A 19485-nucleotide genomic window follows, 5' to 3' on the forward strand; every position below is an offset into this window, starting at 1 on the left:
TTCCCACTTTTGTTAAGATTTATAGCTTATTTCAGCTTGATGTACATGTTCTTTATAAATCTTTTAATTATCATTGGTATCTGTAATCACATATTCAAAGCTGATTCCTCCTGGTAATCTCAGTCTGTTTCCTAATTTATCCTTTAAGTGGGCTTTCAGTTGGTGGTATGAGTTATTCCATATTTGTACTTCAATTGTTCAAATGTTAATAAATTATTTCCCATAAAACAATTTTCTATTCTTTTAATTCCTTTTCTCTCCCATTCTCTAAAGGAAAGGTTATCTATTGTAAAAGGGATTCGCTGATTTTGCGTCAATAATAATTTTGGTATTTGGTCATTCATTTTTTTTCTTTTCTAAGGGAATCTTCTTCCATATAATTGAGTAAATGATGCAATACTGGTGAGCTTTTATATCATGCCAGCTTTTCATCCCACTTATAATGTATATGTTCCGGTACCTTCTCCCCTATTTTATCTAGCTCTATCTTAGTCCAATCTGGTTTTTCCCTTGTCTGATAAAAATCTGATAAATACCTTAATTGTGCTGCTCTATAATAATTTTTAAAGTTTGGTAGCTGCATACCACCTTGTTTGTACCATTCTGTTAATTTATCTAGTGCTAGCCTCGGTTTCCCCCCTTTCCATAAGAATTTCCTTATTATTTTCTTTAGCTGATTGAAGAACTTCTCTGTTAAGGGAATTGGTAATGATTGAAATAAGTATTGTATCCTTGGGAAGATATTCATTTTAATGCAATTTACCCTCCCCATCAACGTTAGCAGTAATTTTTTTTACAATGCTCTAAGTCTTCCTGCAATTTCTTTATTAGTGGTTGATAATTTAATTTGTATAAGTGGCTTAAATTATTATCCAACCTAATACCTAGTTATTGGATTGCTTGTGTTTGCCATTTAAATGGTGATTTTTTTTAAATTCTGTATAATCCGCATTATTCATTGGCCTCACTTCACTTTTATTTGCATTGATCGTGTACCCTGATATTTCTCCATACTCCTTCAATTTCTTGTGTAGTTCTTTTATTGATATTTCTGGTTCTGTTAAGTATACTATGATGTCATCTGCAAATAAACTGATTTTATACTCCTTCTCCTTTATTTTTATCCCTTTTTTATTTTCTGTTCTTATCAGTTCTGCCTAGTTGAGGGGGATAGTGGACATCCCTGCCTAGTTGACCTACTTAATTTAAATTGGTTTGATACATTATCCATTTACTGTTACCTTTGCCAATGGTCCATTATATAATGCTTTAATCCAATTAATATATTTTTCTGGTAGATTGAACCTCTGTAATACTTTGAATAAATAATTCCATTCTACCCTGTCAAAGGCTTTTTCTGGCATCTTATTTCCTTGAACTGCTTGAATTAAATTAATAAATTTATAGACATTATCCGCTGTTCGCCTTTTCTTAATAAATCCAGTTTGATCTTGTTTTACTATTTTTGGTACACAGTTGGCCAATCTGTTTGCTAATAATATTGCTGTTATCTTATGATCTGAATTAAGTAGAGATATTGGTCTATATGATGCTGGTGTTAGTGGATCCTTCCCCATCTTTGGTATTACTGTAATTATTGCTGTCTTTCATGAATCTGGCAAGTTTTGTGTTTCTTCTACCTGGTTCTTTACTTCCAGGAGAGGAGGAATTAATAACTTTTTAAATATTTTATAAAATTCTATTGGGAATCCATCCTCTCCAGGCATTTTATTGTTCGGCAGCTTTTTTAATATATCCTGTACTTCCTCTATTTCAAATGGTTTTATCAGTTTGTTTTGTTCCTCTTCTTGCAATTTCGGCAGTTCAATTTTAGTTAAAACTCTTCTATTTTATCACCTTTCCCCTCGTTCTCAGTTTGGTATAATTGTTCATAAAATTCCTTAAAGTTCTCATTCATCTCCATTGGATTATATGTCATTTTTTTATCCTTTTTCCTTGATGCCAATACAGTTCTTTCAGCTTGTTCTGTTTTAAGTTGCCAGGCTAATATTTTGTGTGTTTTTTCTCCTAGTTCATAATACTTTTGTTTTATTTTCATTATGTTCTTCTCCACCTTATACATTTGTAATGTTTCATATTTTATTTTTTTGTCCACCAATTCTCTTTTTGTTATATCATCCCTTGTTGTTAGTTCCTTTTCTGTACTTACTATCTCCCTTTCCAACTGTTCTATTTCCTGATTGTAGTCCTTTTTCATCTTAGTTGCATAATTTATTATCTGCCCTCTAAAGAAAGCTTTCATTGCATCCCATAATATAAATTTGTCTTTCACTGATTCAGTATTTATTTCAAAGTACATTTTAATTTGGCATTCAATAAACTCTCTAAATTTTTGCCTTTTAAGTAGCATGGAATTTAACCTCCATCTATATGTTATTGGTGGGATGTTCTTGGTGGGAATAACAGGGGTGTATGATCAGATAGCAATCTAGCTTTGTATTCAGTTTTCTGAACTCTCCCTTGAATATGGACTGACAACTAAAACATATCAATCCTTGAGCATGTTTTATGCCTACTCGAATAATATGTGTATTCCTTCTCCCTTGAGTGCTTCCCCCTCCATATATCCATATGTTTCATTTCCTGCATCGTTTTAACCATAAATTTGGCCTCTTTATCCTTTTTGCTAGTCTTTTGTCCAGTTTTATCCAACATTGGATCCAAATTAAGGTTAAAATCCCCTCCTATCAATATATTCCCTTGCATATCTACAATCTTCAAAAAAAATCGTGCATAAACTTTTGATCCTCTTCATTAGGTGCATATATATTGATCAAATTCCAAAAGTCTGAATATATCTGACACCTTATCATTACATACCTCCCTGCTGGATCTATTATTTCCTCCTCTATTTTGATTGGTACATTTTTATTGATTAATATAGCTACAACTCTGGCGTTTGAATTATATGATACTGCCGCTATGTGCCCTACCCAGTCTCTCTTTAAGTTATTATGTTCCATTTCAGTTAGATGCATTTCCTGCACAAATGCTATGTCTATTTTTTTCTTTTTTCAGTAAATTTAATAACCTCTTCTGTTTAATTTGGTTATGTATTCCATTTATATTTATAGTCATAGAGTTCAACATGGCCATCTCATATCCTGTTTACATCTCATTTCAGCTTCCCCCTTTTCCCCATTTTCATCTCTCAGTTTTCCCTTTTTAAACTCAATGTATGACAACACATTTAAAACATAAAATACTTCAACAACTCCCACATCCGATATTCCCTTAGCCCCAAATGTCCCCCCCCCCTCTGAGTTTCCCCTTAACCCTTGCCATGCAACCCTCTCCATTTGGATTATGAACCCACTTGCAAATATCAAATGATTTCACAGTGACGGTTATTCTCTCCCACCCAACCCCTCCAGAAAATACTTTTTTTTTACACATATAACAAAATTCACCCTCTTTTTTTTCCACCTTACTTCCTTTCTTCCCTCTTCTTTCCCTTCTTTAGTTCTTACATATACATTTTTTTTACATCTTTATATATATTTTATCACCGTTCTTCATTCTTGTTACATCTCTTCATCTCTCCAGGTGTTCTGCAAATTCTCGTGCTTCCTCCGGATCCAAGATCAGTCTGTTTTGTTCCCCAGGGATAAATATTTTAAGCACACCTGGATGGCTTAACATAAATTTATAGCCTTTCTTCCATAGGATCGTTTAACTCCTTCCTTTTCTTTAAGAGTTCAAAACTTATGTCTGGGTAAAAATAATATTTTTTGACCCTCATATTCCAATGTTTTTTTGACTTCTTTAATTTTATTCCTTGCCCTCTCCAGTATATTTTCTCTTGTCATGTATCTCAGGAATTTTACTAAAACGGATCTTGGTTTTTGATGTGTCTGTGGTTTCGGGGCTAGTGTTCTGTGTGCCCTTTCTATTTCTATTCCTTCCTGTATTTCTGGCATTCCCAGGACCTTTGGGATCCATTCTTTTATAAATTCTTTCATATTTTTGCCTTCTTCATCTTCCTTTAGGCCCACTATCTTTATGTTGTTTCGCCTACTATAGTTTTCCATTATATCCATCTTCTTAGCTAACAACTCTTGTGACTCTTTAACTTTTTTGTCATTGTCTTCCAATTTTCTTTTTAAGTCGTTCACTTCCATTTCTACAGCTGTTTCTCTTTCTTCCACATTTTCTAATCTTTTCCCTTATTTCTGTCATGACCAGCTCTATTCTACTCACTTTTTCTTCTATACTTTTCATTTCACTAAATTCTAATGTCAACCATTCTTTGAATGCTCTCATTTGTTCTTGAAAACAAACTTTATCTATATTCTGTCCATCTGTTTTACCTTCTATTTCTCTGTGCCAGATCTTGGTCTTCTTCCTCTTCCTGTGTCTGTACCTGTGTTTGTGTCTTCTATTTCTCTTCCTTGTATCTGTGTCTCTTCTGACTTTCCTGATGAGTTGCTTGTCTCACTTTGCTGGGATTCTTCTTGCTTGACTTTTTGCTTTTGTCCTCTTCTTCTGGGCTGCTCATCTGATGGGCATCCTGCTGCTGCTCTTCTTTCCCGTTGCTTTCCTCTTCTTCCAACTGAGAGCCCTGGTGTCAGGCATCCCTCATCTGGTCATTTTGTGTTTGCCTGCTCCTTGGCTGAGCCCCCTTCCCATCGGTGTTCTCCTTAGTAAGAGTACTGCACACTTTTGTTTGGCTCTGAGAATCTTGTGATTTTAGGTTCATTGCCATAATGATGATGCAATAATTCTTTTGCCCTTTTAAAACCTTGTTCTGGATTCATATATTGGCAACTTTTGACTCACTCCTTCACCTGTCCTCCAGTAGACTGTTCCAGGTAATACAGAAGATCTTTAGTGTTTTTTGTATTATCTTCAATGTGATGTTCAAAGGATTTCAGGAATGTCAGATATTACATTGGATCACCATTAAAAACTGGAATTTCCTTCTTAGGTAAAAAGTATGAACCTTGTTGCTGCGCTAACATAGCAGAGATTTCATTTTGTTTTGCTTTGAATTATATTGTAACTGGTGCCATAGGTGTAGGACCTTGAGTTGTAAGTGATGGCATTGATGGAAATCCTTGACTTGTCGCTGGTTCTTCAGCAACATGAAGAGACATCAATGGTTGAGTATGATCCACTCGCATAGTTGAACTTTTTTGAAATACTCTCCTATCGGGAAGATTCCTATATTGTGCGCTCTGAAGAGATTGAACGTTGCCAGCTCTTTCCATAGGATTGGTCATTGTCATGTGAGCGCTAGCAGTGACACCAGTGGCTCCTTGCTGGAGTCCACTCATTTCTTATGGCTGCGGTGCCCATTGATCTGCTGGAATGTGAGATGCGAGCCCTTTGGGTATTTCACTTTGAGTGATAAATCTTGCAGAAGCCTGAGCTAATGCTTTGACTTTGGCCGTATTCATAACACGTTGTTCCTCAAGCTCTAGTCTTTATTTTTTCTCTATTCAATAATCTTATGTTGATAAATTTTAAGAACACATTCTTCTGAGCTTTTTAAAAAATTTTAAAATTTATTTTCCGCTTTTTTTTCCGCAGTCGCTTGAGGCTGCCGGTTATTTGAAATCTGGACAGCAAGGGTTTTACTGTATGTTAGCTTTTGAGAGGGAATAATCTGGAGAGCTGTGGGGAAACAAAGATGGAATCGAACTAATATGATTGCTCTGTTTGCAGCTGGCAACCACCCAATAAACTGAATAGGCTCCTTGAAATGCAGATCAAGTCAATGACCTCGTAACCCAATTAATTTCAAGCAAATGTCCTTTAAATACTGCTTTGGTATTTTGTTAGGAACCATACTCGTGAAAATTGAGGAGAATTCTTCCAACTTGCACATTGCATGACCTGTTCATTTTGCCCCACTTTAGAAGTCACTGTTGCAATTTTAGTTTGAAGGAGAACTACATGGTAAGTAATGAGATTCTCAGCAGTGTGGCGGAACAGAGGGATCTTGGGGTCCAAATCCATAGATTTGTCAAGAGTGTCATGCAAATTGATAGGGTAGTCAAGAAGGCATATGGTATGCTGATCTTCATTATTTAGGAGATTGAGTTCAAGATCCATTGTGGCTTGAGGGGCTTACATTGCATTGTACTGTATGAATCAAGCACAAGACAATCGTCATTCTCTTGAGACATGTTGAAGTTTTGCTGAAAGGATTGGAATGAGGTTACTTTTCCTGATTTAAAAATATTCAAAATATCAAGGAGGAATGGATCCTGCTTTGTCATCAAGACAGTTCAAGGGTCAATCAAATACCTATCAAAACAAGATAGTGAAAATTAATGAATTCAGAAAAGGTGAAGGTTATATCACTGTGGATAACTTCTGTGGCAAATAACTGATGTCCACTGCTGGAAAATTATGAGAATTGTTTTTGAGAACTAGATTTGTCAATGCATGATTATACAAGGATACTTATAACTCTGCTAGGCTTTTAAAGTTTAAAAATATCTCTGTTTTATTTAGTCCTGAATGTGTTGTAGTTGCCATGGAGATCTGATCTGAAGTCATCAATCTTTTTTGCAAAGAAATTGCTAACTAATAGATTGGCCATTCAGTGAACCAGTTAAGGAAGCCGTTTTTGCCGTTCACATTGGACCACTGTTAACCAGTTCTCTGTGTCCTTTCACACTTAACTCAAGAAATCCCCGGGGATAGGGGATTCTATCCTCCACTGGTGACGCCTGAGTGATGCATCGAGCGATGGTGGACTTGCCCTAAATCCTGATCAATGTATTATGATCTTATATTTAAACAAAGTTAATCATGTCTAATTAAAACATAATTAAACATTATGTACAGCACAGTATGAGCCCTTTGGCCCCTGTTGTTGTGCTGACCTATATAAACCTTAATAAATTTATAAAATACGGCAGGAAAGTTGTGTGGGGATTGACACAGGGCGGTGGGCAGAGAGCAGGGCAGTGGGATCAGTGTGGGGTCTGACATGGGGCTGTGGGGAGAGAGCGAGGCAGTGGAATCAATTTGGCTGATACAAGGCTGTGGTGAGAGAGCGAGGCAGTGGCATTAGTTGGGATTGATACAAGGCTGTTGGAAGAGAGCAGGACATGAGTAGGCTTTATTATTATCACTGGGTGCAATGCACACCAACTATAAAGACTGTGGGGAAGAGCGATGGTGGACCTAACCTCCCAGAATTCCGTGCGGCAGAGAAAGGGAGGTATGCACAGAACACTCATGGAGGGGTTTCTCTGCTGCACGGAATCCACCATCGCTCTCTCCCACTGCGAATTTTTCACAGTCCTTTAGAAATTTATAAAGGTTTATTAAGGTCGGCAAGTTTATTCCTTTTTAATCTTTTGTTTCCTTCACCTTCCTGCACTCACACAAAATGTAATCAACGTGTCACTACTTTATCCCAGGATACCCTATGACCCTTTCACACTGGGCTAATCGGCACGCAGGTGTCATCAAATGCCGGGGATGATACTACCTACCTAGGTAGTATCATCCCGGCATTTGATGATGCCTGTGTGCTGATTAAAGAGCTTTCACACTGGAGCCTTAACCAATAGATTATGGCCATCAATTACTGGAACAAAGTGCCAGTGTGAAAGGGGCTAATGATGTACGACAACTGTCTCCAAAACGGAGAGGGTGTGTTTTAAGAATCATTGAGGTATAGCTGAAGCTTTCAGAAGGAAATTAAGGGTTAACTGCTTGGATTGATTGAGATCTGTGAAAATAACTGCTGTCTTTCAAGGTTGGAAGTGAATTACTTGGGGAAAATAATGCCTGAGTAAAAGATTTAATTACGGTGCACACAATGAATTGATCATGCAAATAGTGTAGAGCTTTATGTTATTTGCATGAATGCAGTGCAATTCATTTGAATTTCTGATCTGAAGTAAGTATGTGAATAACACAGAATTACAACGTAGTGATCCTTCAGTGTAAGTGTGTACACAGCTTCGAGGCAACTTTTAAATCATGAGTGAAACTGAAATGCTGGAGTGTCCATAGGAGGTAAAGCGTCCATAGGAGGTAAAGTGTCAATAGGAGGTAAAGCTGACCCCTTCTTCAATGAATAAATAAAGAATAAGCACAAAACAGGAAATCTCAAGAGAAGAGACGGGGATGACTCGGGGAGGAATCCAGAACAGCACAAGGTGTTAATTGCATATGGTAAGAGCAGAGGTGAGAATTGATGTCTGTGTGAAAGAAGACAGGGAAAAAGGAGAGAGAGACAGAGCTGAGGGAAGGTGATGATGTGCTGGTAGGGGGTTATTGAAAGCCAGAGAAGTTGATATTAATGCTATCCAGTTGGAGGGGCACCAGATGGAAGATGAGGTGTTGTTCCTCCAATTTGCAAGTGGTCCCAGTCTGGTAGTGCATGAGACCATGGACAGAAATGTCAGCAAGGGAACGGGATGTAGAAGTGAAATGGGTGGCCATGTTATTGCAGTGGACAAAGTAATTTCCCAATCTGTGCGCAGAGAGAGGATATCACATTCAAGAATAATTTTAAGTTTAAGGAATGCCATTTCAACATTGCCATTCATAAACCTTTCAAATTGTTTGTCTTTGATCATAAAATTTGTCATATTACTATTTTTCATAACACTTCATCTGATATATAATGTTTTTTTTCGTCTAAAAAGATCTATCAGCCCTTTAAAAACAAAAGTTCTTATCTCTCTTGCTTTCAGTTATATAGAACATAGAACAGTACAGCACAGGCCCTTCAGCCCCAATGTTATGCTGACCTTTAGACCTAGCCTCCCACATAACTCTCCACTTTAAATTCCTCCATATGCTTGTCTAGTCATCTCTTGAATTTCACCAATGAACCTGCCTCCACCACTGACCCAGCTAGTCCATTCCTTACACCAACCACTCTCTGGGTAAAAATCCGTCCTCTAATATCTCCCTTGAACTTCCCACCCATTACCTTAAAGCATTGCCACCCACTACCTTAAAGGTGTCTTGGGAAGGAGGCACTGGCCGTTCACTCTATCTATTCCTCTTAATACCTTGTATACCTCTATCATGTCTCCTCTCATCCTCCTCCACTCCAAAGAGTAAAGCCCGAGCTCCCTTAATCTCTGCTCGTTATGCATACTCTCTAAACCAGGTAGAATCCTCATAAATCTCCTTTGCACATTTTCCAACACTTCCATGTATTTCTTATAATGAGGCAACCAGAACTGGACACAGAACTCCAAGTGTGGTCTAACCAGAGTCTGGTAGAGCTGCATCTTAAACTCAATCCTTCGACTTATGAAATCTAACACCCCATATGTTTTCTTAACTACCCTGTCTACCTGTGAGGCAACTTTCAGGGATCTGTGGACATGGACCCCCCAGAGCCCTCTGCTCTTCCACACTAGTAAGAATCCTGCCATTAACTTGGTACTCTGTCTTGGGCTTTGTCCTTCCAAAGTGTACCACCTCACACATCTCTGGATTGAACACCATCTGCCACTTCTCAGCCCAGCTCCGCATCCTATCAATGTCCTTCTTCAATTTTCTACAATCCTCTACACTATCCACAACACTACAATTTTTGTGTCATCTGCAAACTTACCAACCCACCCTTTTACCCCCTCATCCAAGTCATTAATAAAAATCACAAAAAGCAGAAGTCCCAGAACCTTGAGAGACACCGTCCAATCCGAATGTACTTCCCCCACCACAACCCTCTGCTTTCTACAGGCAAACCAATTCTGAATCCACATGTCCAAGCTTCCTGGATTCCATGCCTTCTGACTTTCTGAATAAGCCTACCATGTGGAACCTTGTCAAATGCCTGACTAAATTCCATGTAGGCAACATGCACCACACTGCCCTCATCAATATGTCTGGTCACCTCCTTAAAGAACTCTCTCAGGCTTGTGCAACCTGATCTGCCCTTCACAAAGCCATGCTGACTGTCCCTGATCAGACTATGATTCTCTCGAATTGTGTGGTATATTTTGTACCATGCTGTCTGATGATTGCTTCTTCATATCGTCTGGCACTGGTGAGGTAATGCTGCTTCCCTTGTTATCTTTCTAAAGCTTCCATTATTTTAATGACCACTTTAGTGTAATGAAACTAGACAGCATCATAAATGGGTGGGCCCTGCCTCTCACTCTGGTACAGTATTAATTTCAGTTTGTTTATTTCTGCAGTATGCATTGAGACAGATTCTGCAGGGATGTTCAGCATCAGTGTGTATCTTTTCTTCTTGATGTTTTAATATCAAATACTCTTCCCTTCTAAGCTATTTATTGGCATTGCTCCTTGGAGAGGGCTGGAAATTCCACCCCCTGTATTGTTTAGCACCGTTTGCTGATGTAGTTTATATCACCTGACAAGACTCTCAAATTGTACATCCCTCTGATGACTTTTGCTGCCTCCCTTTGAAACTGAGTCAAAGACATACAAAGGAGAGGATGGGGTTGGAATGGAATCAAAGCCAGGACTTGAACTTGTCTTCATAGCATACATCCTGGAGTTAGCAAATTGCTTCATGTACAGTAGTCATGTTTCTCCATAGTAACAGAAAATGTCAAATGTATGTGAGCCAATTTCGTTACAGTGAGCTTGTGAATAAATTCTTATTTATTGGTTCCTTTCTCTTTCAGCGTTAAGTTGGGGAAAATTTTAGGGTAAAATTTACTTATGACTGCGATATGTCTACGTCGCTTGGGGCATCAGGAGCTCGGATGGGTGCGTGGTAATTCCGGGATCAGACTATTGGGAGCTCATGTGGGCGGCTGGTGTTCAGGGCGTCAGGAGCTCAGATAGGCAAACAGGCGGCCAGAATGTTGATGACTCAGATGGGAGGATGGCCTCGGCCTATGTGAGAGCCCTCTGTCAATGCATCAGGAGCTCTGGAGAGCAGACGACAAGGCATAGGAGAAAATCTGCAGTTGGGGTGACTGGAACTCTGGAAGACTGGGCCTGGGTGAAAGACTGATCAGGGTGTTGGAACCTCCATTGGGCGGATGGCCAGGACTGAGGCAAGAGCCCGCAGCCAGGTATCTGGAGCCAGGATGGGCAGGCAGCTGGGTCCTGGGCAAGAGTCCACATTCAGGGCATTGGGACCTTAGATGGGCAGGGGTCAAAATTAGGGGCGGGGGGGGAGGTCAACCTGAACACGTTTTGACTATTACACATGTATATAAGGTACATCTGTGAGTCATGGTAGTTAATTACTGCCAATTAGTCTATTTCTTCTCTTCCTTTTTTAACGCTGTGTTATTCCCAGATACCTGTCATTTATTGAGGGTGTCACCTTCTATTTTAGCCATTTCTTTAACCTTGTTAACTTCAGAAATTAGCCTCGGTCAATGTTCTCCTTTTTGTGGGATCACTTGATCGTGATGGGGTAGGGAGACATTTTTTCTTTCTGGCTGGTCCAAGGCTATTCCTGCTGCTGCTACACACCCCAAACTGAGATTAACAAAGAACATAAACCACAGGTTAATCCATCCAATTCCACCTTGCCTCCACTCCATGAATTCAACTGCTGCTGAAGCATTCTTTGTGCCTTTGTTATCGCTGAACTTCATATTTCAGTGACCTCTTGGCTGACTTCCATTGTTCTCTCTTTCCAAATGTTTGATTGAGTTTTATTTATCTATGCGTAATAACAAGAGTATATATCCAACCAAGTAAATGTCTATTAACAAATCGCTGAAAATGACCTGTGAAAGAGTCTAAAAAATATATATATAACATCAAAAACTATTTTAATAATCTAGCCCTTCCTTTGTGAATTTATGATTAAACATATATGTTCCATTAATGCACCAAAGGACAACTAAACTGTAAAATGGGATCCAATATCCTAAAATTTCTGAAAATAATTAATGAAAGGACCCCATAAATTTAGAAAATTAAGGTTCATTACATTAGTAAAGCATCTATTTTTTTTCCAGAGTCCAGCATGCATCACATCAGGTAACCATTGAGTATGTGTAGCAGGGACAGCATCCTTCCATCACACAAGTATAGCTCTTCTGGCAATAAGAAGAGGAAAGGCAACTACCTGGAATTGTAGCCCAGACACATTTAAATCAGCTGACTTACTTATCCCAAATAGGGCAAGAAAAGGATTAGGAGCCAAATTAATATTAAGAACTAAAGACAAGGTTCAGAAGATATTTTCTCAATAAAGAACATGGCCAAAACACATGAAATAATGCACCTTCTTCAGTCTTATATTTTGACGAGAAATTAGAATAAAATTGAGCCAATTAAACTTTGGAAAACTTCCATTATTCTAATACCTGAAATCATCCATAATATTGGTGCTAAAAACACAATGCTGGACAAACTCAGGGAAAATATTGCAGCAGAGCTCAAGCAGGATAGATTGGAGGGCTCATTTAGGGAAATGAGCAATGGGAAAGGGGTAGTCACACTTATAGGGGTATGTTATAGACCACCTAATGGGGAGCGAGAACTAGAGGAGCAAATTTGTAGGGAGATGGCAGATATTTGTAATAAGCACAGGGTTGTGATAGTGGGAGATTTTAATTTTCCAAATATAGATTGGGAAACCCATTCTGTGAAAGGGCTGGATGGATTGGAGTTTGTAAAATGTGTGCAGGAGAGTTCTTTTACAGCAATACATAGAGGTACCAACTAGAGAAGGCAGTGTTGGATCTACTGCTGGGGAATGAGATAGGGCAGGTGACGGAGGTATGTGTTGGGGAGCACTTTGGGTCCAGTGATCATTAGCTTCAATGTAATTATGGAAAGGGATAGGTCAGGGCCTAAGATTGATGTTTTTGAGTGAGGAAAAGCTAGATGTGAGGAGATGAGAAAGGATTTACGAGGAGTGGATTGGGATGATTTGTTTTATGGGAAGGATGTAGTAGAAAAATTGAAGTCTTTTAAAGGTGAGATTTTGAGTGCACAAAAACTTTATGTTGCTGTTAGTTTAAAAGGCAGAGTTAAAAGTTTGAGAGAGCCATGGTTTTCAAGGGATATTGGAAACTTGGTTTGAAAAAAGAGGGAGTTCTGCAATAAATATAAGAAACAAGGAGATGCGTGGAGAATACATTGAATGTAAAAAGAATCTTAAGAAAGAAATTAGAAAAGCTAAAAGGTACAAGGTGGCTTTAGCAAACAGGGTAAAAATAAATCCAAAAGGTTTCTATAAATATGTTAATAGCAAAAGGAGAGTGAGGGATAAAATTGATCCCTTAGAGAATCAGAACGGACAACTGTATGTGGAGCCAAATGAGATGGGGGAAGACATTGAACAAGTTCTTTTCTTCAGTATTCACTGAGGAGAAGGATATTGAATTGTGGAGGGAAAAGGAAGCAAAGAGGGTAATTATGGGAACTGTAGAGATTAAGAAAGAGGAAGTACTGGAGCTTTTGAAGCATATAAAGATGGATGTCTCCAGGTCCCAACAGGACTTTCCCCGGACCTTGAGAGAAGTTAGTGAGGAAATAGCAGAGGCTCTGACAGTGATTTTTCAAATATTAGAGAGGGGCATAGTGCCAGAGGATTGGCATATTGCACATGTGGTTCCTTTGTTTAAAAAGGGTTTGAGAAGCAAGCCTAGCAATTATCAGCCTGTAAGTTTGATGTCTGTGGTAGGTAAGTTAATGGAAAGCATTCTTAGAGATAATATATATAAGTATCTGGAGAGACAGGGTCTAATCAGGATCACTCAACACGGGTTTGTGTGTAGAAGGTCATGTTAGACCAATCTTGTTCAATTTTTTTGAAGAGGTGTCTCGGAATGGTGATGAGGGTAGAGCAGTGGATGTTGTCTATATGGACTTCAGTAAGGCCTTCGATAAGGTTCCACATGGAAGGTTAGTTAGGAAGGTTCATGCGTAAGTATTAACTTTGAGATAGACAAATGGATTCAACAGTGGCTTGAAGGGAGATGCCAGAGAGTTGTAGTGGTTAGCTGTTTGTCAGGCTGGAAGCTGGTAACAAGTGGTGTGCCTCACGGTTCTCTATTGGGTCCCTTGCTGTTTGTCATTTACATTAATGATCTGGATGATGGGGTGATAAATATGATAAGTAAATATGCAGATGATACTATGGAATTGTGGATAAAGAAGAAGGTTTTCAAAGATTGCAGAGGGATTTGGACTGCTTAGAAGAGTGGGCTGAAAGAGGGCAGATGGAGTTTAATGCTGTGAAATGTGAAGTGCTTCATCTTGGAAGGAATTATCAAAACAGAACATGCGTAGTAAATGGGAGGGCACTGAGGAATGCAGTGGAGCAGAAAGATCTAGGAATAACACTGCATAATTCCCTGAAGGTAGAACCTCATGTGGATAGGGCGGTGAAGAAGGCTTTTAATATGCTAGCCTTTATAAATCAATGCATAGAATACAGGAGTTGGGAAGTGATGCTGAGACTGTTCAAGGCATTGGTGAGGCCAAATTTGGAATACTGTGTACAGTTTTGGTCACCGAATTATAGGAAGAATATCAACAATGTAGAGAGAGTGCAGAGAAGATTCATGAAAATGTTACCTGGGTTTCAGAATCTAGATTACAAAGAAAGATTGAGTAGATTAGATCTTTATTCCTTGGAACATAGAAGGTTGAGGGGGATATGATAGAGGTTTTTAAGCTTATGAGGGGATATATAGAATTGATATGGATAGGCTTTTTCCCTTGAGGGTAGGAGAGATTAAAACAAGAGGTCATGAGTTAAGGGGAAAAGTTTAGATGTAACATGAGGGGGAACTTCTTCACTCAGAGAATGGTGGCTGTATGGAATGAGCTTCCGGGAGAAGTAGAGGTGGTAGGGTCAATTTTGTCATTGAAGGAAAAATTAGATAGGTATATGGATAGGAGAGGAATGGAGGGTTATGGGCAAGGTACAAGGGCTTGAGCCCTTCATCAGGATATATGTTTTGTAGGATTTTGTTGACCAAATTTGGCTGAAATGTTGGTTATCTTTATCTTTGCTCTATAAAGGACACTGTTTGACTGCTGAGTTTCTCCAGGATTGTGTTTTTACTTCAACCACAACCTCTGCAGACTTTTGTTTTACAAAACTTTTGGTCCTGTTTCTGAAGTTGTGCCATTTATCCATTAGTTTGTACATTATTTATGTGGTGTGTGTTATTCTAATGTGCCAAAATGCAAACTTTTGTTGGATGATGATCATGTGAAGCACCTGGGATCTTTTGGCATATAATGAGCTGAGATCTAGTTGTTCATTAATGAGCAGGTGCCTTTTCTAATTACTTTGCTTGAGGATTTCATTCTTTGTTTGTGGTCATCTTTAAACATTTGCTATTTTGCATAAGAAAACATTTGAGAAATCCAGGATTCTGTTAGATTAACTGAAATCTGCCGTCTAATCTTTTGAATTGTAAATATTAAATAGAAAGTATCCTCCCAACTATCTCAGAACACATCAGTTTCACAAATGGAAAAAAAAATTCTATTCATAACAACATTGCAGTGATACGCAGCAGAAATTTAACAAGTTTCATTTTGTTGATTAAAACAAGGAAAAGTGAATATACAAATGTGTTCGTACTACACCAAGTGATGAATGATTTGTGACCAAATATTTATTTATATTGTATTACGTTCCGAGTCAGCTCTGTAATTATGCCACAATGGAACACATTAAATCCCTCACTGATTAGAGGAATTCTAATGTTAGCCTTTAATAATGTATCCTATGATACAGTTAAGGTCAAACAAATAAATCCACAATCAAAGTAATGAAATGAATGATAAAGATGAACTTTGCTTCCCCAAGAGAGAAGTACTTTAAAGGTGTTAAAAGCAAATTACAAAAGTATCATTATCACCCCCAGAAATGGAACTTAACAGATCTTTTATTTAGTTAAAAATTTATTTTGATTGCTGGCACTCAGCGCGTGAGATTATTGGCCATTTTTATTCTTATTTGTAGATCTCTGCTTCCAATGGCATAATTGGAGCCAAATGTGCAAGTAGTAAACTGGTGACCATTTCTCTCGCATATGTTTAGGATGAGCAACTAAAGATGAAATGATTTAAGTATCTTGATGAAGATGATTCCCAGTTACCTTAACATATTATTTGGATCCAAAATTGTTATAATTATATAAAGTAGCAGGATGGTTATGTTGTAGGACTGCTAATGGAGGCTCGAGGAAAACAAAGTGATCGGGAGACCAGAATGAATACAAATTTTGGAGGGTTAAAGGCTACAGAGGATTACAACGATGGGTAGATTTGGAGGCAAGGAGAGACGTGAAATTATGGATGAGTATTTTGAATTTGGGATGGTGCCAACCAAGGGAGAACAAAGAAAAACTGTGGCTCAGTCATTTCAATGGAAGTTAGTGTCCTGAGCCTGAACATTTTCACCTGTGCCAACCTCACTGAGTTTCTCTTCTTCAGGCGCAGAGGTATTGCTCCAAGCGGCAAGACCTGGTCATTGACCAGGCCTGGCCTGATAAATGGTAAGGAAGATTTGTGCCAGAAGAGTGCCAGGCAATGAACATCTTCAACAACAGGAAGTTTAACTACCTTCCTTGGCATTCACCATTGAATGTCCTTTAGGTCACCATTTATCACAAAGTTAATTAGACTGTCTCTTAAATGGCATGCCCATGAGAGAGGGCTGAGTTTGGGAAATGACCATTGTTAACAATACACACAATCCCCAAATGAATCAAAATTCTCTTTCTGGTAAATGCAAAGTCATTTTCACTTTAAGAATGCAAAGTGAACACGAACACTTTCAATTTCAAATCAATTGAATTATGTATAGTCAAAATACAGTAAAAGGCTTTGCTATCCAGCCAGGTTAACTCATACAGCATGTAGAGCAATAATAACAAATGAACAAATGAATAAGACAACAATCTGGTGAGTAGTGTTACAATAAGTTAAATAGTGCAGGATATTGAGAAAAGTGCAATGACATATTACAGGTTATAGAAAAAAGTACAGTTTAAAAAGAAAGCAGAACAAGAGCATTGTCTTTTGCCAGTGAGAGATCCTTAAATCTGGTGATTTGATTCTTCAAGCACATGTATCTTCTGCCTGATGGAAGGGGAGGAGAAGAGAATATAACACTAGACAATGAAGATTTTGCTTCCTGAACACTTTTGGGTGTTTTATATGGAGTTGGGTGATACAGTTTATTTAGATATAATCTATTTTTGAGATTTCCTGTCATATTTCAAGTCTACTAGCATATTGCCCACAAAGCAAGCTGTTTGGGCCAGTCCAAGCATGCCTGGGCATGCACTCAGTACATGTGCTCTGCAAATGTCTTAGGCCTGGGCTAGCTTAGTCAGGATAGATGCAGACAGGCTATAAAAGCAGCTCATATTCACAGATGCTGTGCATTACATTGATTATAAATTGAACACATGTTGATAAACATGTTCTTCAGCCAATAGCATAGTGAGTGCACTTAGCAATAGCATTTATTGTCTTTGGGAAGATTCAATCCAACAGAAATGTCTCATCAATGTTGCAACAGCTGTGATACATTCTGTTACATTTGTGGCGAGTATACGCTTAAGGCTCAAAGACGCAGCGTGATTGCACTTATTAAGAAAGTTAATGAGCTCTTCTTTGGTTGTAAAATTGGTGACCAAGACAAACCCTGGGCTCCTTTCATTTGTTGTGTAACATGTGCAGTCAACATGAGAGCATCATTATGTGATTAAACATGCTAAATTCATTAAAGTTTAATTGAATATTTCTCCAACTTCCTATGTGATGCAGCAAATCTGAAATTATCTTTGTGTTCAGCTTGAAGTTATCTATCATAATTCTCCATTTATTTTCAGGAAACAAATCTTTTTGTAATAAAATTGTTGTCCAGTGTAACCAGTGTTGCATGGTCCTTTGATATATCAGCAGCTTTCCCGAGACAGCTGGAGTCATTGGAGGGGAGGTCGGGTTTTTGGATCACCTGAGCTGCATTTACAACACCATACAGTTTTCTGTGGTCCGGAGCAGAGCTGTTCCCAAACCAAGCTGTTGCTTTCTATGACAGAAAGCTGGATCTGTAAAGATTGTGAAGAAACCTTGGGAACGTGCTGAATTTTCTCAGTCTCCTAACGAAGTAGAGTCTTTGATGTGCTTTCTTAGTTGGTCATTTGCATGTTTGGACCAGGGCAGGTTGTTCGTGATATTTACTCCTATGAACTAGAACCTCTCCACACCAGCACCATTGATATATGCAGGGACTTGGTATCTTCTCTGTCTCCTCAAATTCATGAACAGCTCCTTTGCTTTGAGGGAGAGGTTGTTATCCTGACACCATGCTACCAGGTTCTCTGTCTCCTTCCTATACTCGGTCTCTTTTATTTGAGATCTGGCCTATGATGGTGGTGTCACCCTCCATCGTCTAGATGGTGTTAGAGCAGTTTGACAACCCATGATGTCTTATCACCAATCACCACTGACTACAGTTCAGGAAGTCAAGGATCCTCTTGCAGTTTAGGGATGAGTTTGTTTGGGACTATGGTGTTAAAGGTGGGGCTGTAGGCAATAAATAGGAGTTAGGTTTTAATTGTGCTGATGTTCCAGTGTAGAGTGCAGAGCAAGGAAGACAGCATCTGCCGCAGACTTTTTTTAAACATTTTAGACATACAGCATTGTAACAGGTCATTTCAGCCCTCGAGTCTGTGTCACCCAATTTACACCCCATTAACTTACACCCTCAGTATATTTCAAATGGTGGGATTGAACTGGAGCCCCCAGAGAAAACCCATACAGTCACATGGAGAACGTACAAACTCCTTACAGACAGCGTGAGATTCAAACCCCTGTCCTGATTGCTGGCGCTATTGCGTTAACCGCTACGCCAACTGTCCTACCCTGTTGCAAAGGTGGGCAAAATGTAGTGGGTTGAGGCTGTGTGGGAGGCTGGCATTAATGATGGGGGTGACAGAGAAACTGGGTGATAGTCAATGAGGCATGCTTGTCTTGCTTTTTTTGATACCAGGACAGTAGTTGACTTCTTAAAGCTGGCGGTAACTTCATCTTGTTGTAGGGAACGATTAAAGAAGTCCATAGGTATAAAAGTGAGTTACATTATACTCAATCCATGACTAAAATGTATTGCTGTTCCTCAACATCTGTTAAATTGTGACCACGTTGAATCTCATTTACTGCAAAAATATAAATCTTTAATCTTCTTGTATCAGCCATTCCTTTAGGACCTCCTGAATTTATGCCAAGCAGTGACTAGATTCTTCCTTGCATATTGGGTAATCATGCATTGCATCCTTAATTATACTTTAATATTAGAACTGTTAGAACACAATTTATCTATCTATGTACTCATGAAGATCAATATAATCTTTATTTATCCCTGACTTCTAGATTGCTGGTAGCCTTACAGCTTTACCCATTGATCTGTAAAATGACATTGCATTACATTCTGCTTTGTGGCAACTTTAAATTTCAGTATCTCGTAATGACTTTTATCATGGCACGCAACCTACCGATGTCTTTATTATGTAAATGATACCACACAGCTCAAAAGACCTATCTCTCTTTACC

The 19485-nt window shown here is 38.6% G+C and overlaps 1 long non-coding RNA gene across 1 annotated transcript in view; it reads right to left on the reverse strand.

The window, feature by feature from the left end:
- Positions 1-3457: 3457 nt before the first annotated feature.
- Positions 3458-19485, reverse strand: part of LOC138762846 (uncharacterized) — a 43309-nt gene continuing 27281 nt past the window's right edge. The window contains exon 3 of the long non-coding RNA XR_011357201.1: positions 3458-6273. This is a non-coding gene — a long non-coding RNA (uncharacterized lncRNA). The remainder of the gene's footprint in view (positions 6274-19485) is intronic.

This window comes from Narcine bancroftii, chromosome 5 (assembly GCF_036971445.1).
Source record: "Narcine bancroftii isolate sNarBan1 chromosome 5, sNarBan1.hap1, whole genome shotgun sequence".
NCBI lineage: Eukaryota > Metazoa > Chordata > Chondrichthyes > Torpediniformes > Narcinidae > Narcine > Narcine bancroftii.